The 2,500-nt window shown below is 39.4% G+C and overlaps 3 non-coding genes across 3 annotated transcripts in view; all 3 read right to left on the bottom strand.

Moving 5' to 3' along the window:
• Positions 1–401: 401 nt before the first annotated feature.
• LOC128000831 (5S ribosomal RNA) lies at positions 402–520 on the bottom strand. Its single transcript, XR_008173605.1, has one exon. It is a non-coding gene; the product is annotated as a 5S ribosomal RNA (ribosomal RNA).
• Positions 521–1,760: 1,240 nt separating this feature from the next.
• LOC128004617 (5S ribosomal RNA) lies at positions 1,761–1,879 on the bottom strand. The gene has a single exon (XR_008177303.1). It is a non-coding gene; the product is annotated as a 5S ribosomal RNA (ribosomal RNA).
• Positions 1,880–2,395: 516 nt separating this feature from the next.
• Positions 2,396–2,500, bottom strand: part of LOC128000830 (5S ribosomal RNA) — a 119-nt gene continuing 14 nt past the window's right edge. The window contains exon 1 of the ribosomal RNA XR_008173604.1: positions 2,396–2,500. This exon is cut by the window's right edge and continues 14 nt beyond it. This is a non-coding gene — a ribosomal RNA (5S ribosomal RNA).

The following is a 2,500-nucleotide window of genomic DNA, read 5'->3' as shown; positions in this document are numbered from 1 at the left end:
TCTCTCATCAAAGTACTAACCAGACCTAAACCTGCTAAGATTCAGAGATCGGGCATTGACTCTTTTTTTTTTTTTTTTTTTTTTTTTTAAATGAAAGATTATTATATAATTCGTGAAATTTTCCAAAAAGATTAAAGCACCTGGTATTCCCAGGCAGTCTCCCATCCATGTACTAACCAGGCCCAAACCTGCAAATATTCAGAGATCGGGCATTGACTCTATTTTTTGGCAAAATTATTATATACTAAGTGAAAAATGTCCAAAAAGCTTACAGCACCTGGTATTCCCAGGCAGTCTCCCATCCATGTACTAACCAGGCCCAAACCTGCTAATATTCAGAGATTGGCATTGACTCTATTTTTTGGCAAAATTATTATATACTAAGTGAAAAATTTCCAAAAAGCTTACAGCACCTGGTATTCCCAGGCGGTCTCCCATCCAAGTACTAACCAGGCCCAAACCTGCTTAGCTTCCGAGATCAGACGAGATCAGGCATAGCCAGGATGGTATGGCCGTAAGCGAAGTCTGCTGCAAAGAGAGGGCTATTTAAAGACCAGCCAATCTTATCGCCAGTACATTATATAAGTAGGAATGAAAACCCAAAAGCTTAAAGCACCTGGTATTCCTAGGCAGTCTCTCATCAAAGTACTAATCAGACCTAAACCTGCTAAGATTCAGAGATCGGGCATTGACTTTTTTTTGGCAAAATTATTATATACTAAGTGAAAAATGTCCAAAAAGCTTACAGCACCTGGTATTCAATCAATCAATCAATCACCTTTATTTATATAGTGCTTTAAACAAAATACATTGCGTCAAAGCACTGAACAACATTCATTAGGAAAACAGTGTCTCAATAATGCAAAATTATAATTAAAGGCAGTATATTCCCAGGCAGTCTCCCATCCATGTACTAAACAGGCCCAAACCTGCTAATATTCAGAGATCAGGCACTGACTCTATTTTTTGGCAAAATTATTATATACTAAGTGAAAAATGTCCAAAAAGCACCTAGAAAGGACCTCTACTGCCCTGAAAGACAGCGGAGACCAGGACAACTAGAGCCCCAGATACAGATCCCCTGTAAAGACCTTGTCTCAGAGGAGCACCAGGACAAGACCACAGGAAACAGATGATTCTTCTGCACAATCTGACTTTGCTGCAGCCTGGAATTGAACTACTGGTTTTCGTCTGGTCAGAGGAGAACTGACCCCCCAACTGAGCCTGGTTTCTCCCAAGGTTTTTTTCTCCATTCTGTCACCGATGGAGTTTCGGTTCCTTGCCGCTGTCGCCTCTGGCTTGCTTAGTTGGGGTCACTTCATCTACAGCGATATCATTGACTTGATTGCAAATAAAAACAGACACTATTTCAACTGAACAGAGATGACATAGCTGAATTCAATGATGAACTGCCTTTAACTATCATTTTGCATTATTGAGACACTGTTTTCCAAATGAATGTTGTTCAGTGCTTTGACGCAATGTATTTTGTTTAAAGCACTATATAAATAAAGGTGATTGATTGATTGATTGAAGAGAGGGCTATTTAAAGAACAGCCAATCTTATCGCCAGTACATTATATAAGTAGGAAAGAAAACCCAAAAGCTTAAAGCACCTGGTATTCCTAGGCAGTCTCTCATACAAGTACTAACCAGACCTAAACCTGCTAAGATTCAGAGATCGGGCATTGACTCTTTTTTTTTTTTTTTTTTTTTTTTTTAATGAAAGATTATTATATAATTCGTGAAATTTTCCAAAAAGATTAAAGCACCTGGTATTCCCAGGCGGTCTCCCATCCAAGTACTAACCAGGCCCAAACCTGCTTAGCTTCCGAGATCAGACGAGATCAGGCATAGCCAGGTTGGTATGGCCGTAAGCGAAGTCTGCTGCAAAGAGAGGGCTATTTAAAGACCAGCCAATCTTATCGCCAGTACATTATATAAGTAGGAAAGAAAACCCAAAAGCTTAAAGCACCTGGTATTCCCAGGCAGTCTCTCATCAAAGTACTAACCAGACCTAAACCTGCTAAGATTCAGAGATCGGGCATTGACTCTTTTTTTTTTTTTTTTTTTTTTTTTTTTAAATGAAAGATTATTATATAATTCGTGAAATTTTCCAAAAAGATTAAAGCACCTGGTATTCCCAGGCAGTCTCCCATCCATGTACTAACCAGGCCCAAACCTGCAAATATTCAGAGATCGGGCATTGACTCTATTTTTTGGCAAAATTATTATATACTAAGTGAAAAATGTCCAAAAAGCTTACAGCACCTGGTATTCCCAGGCAGTCTCCCATCCATGTACTAACCAGGCCCAAACCTGCTAATATTCAGAGATTGGCATTGACTCTATTTTTTGGCAAAATTATTATATACTAAGTGAAAAATTTCCAAAAAGCTTACAGCACCTGGTATTCCCAGGCGGTCTCCCATCCAAGTACTAACCAGGCCCAAACCTGCTTAGCTTCCGAGATCAGACGAGATCAGGCATAGCCAGGATG

Source organism: Carassius gibelio, chromosome B22 (genome assembly GCF_023724105.1).
Source record: "Carassius gibelio isolate Cgi1373 ecotype wild population from Czech Republic chromosome B22, carGib1.2-hapl.c, whole genome shotgun sequence".
Classification (NCBI taxonomy): Eukaryota; Metazoa; Chordata; class Actinopteri; order Cypriniformes; family Cyprinidae; genus Carassius; species Carassius gibelio.
Note: the sequence above shows the minus strand (reverse complement) of the source record. Positions and strands in the feature narration are given on the sequence as shown.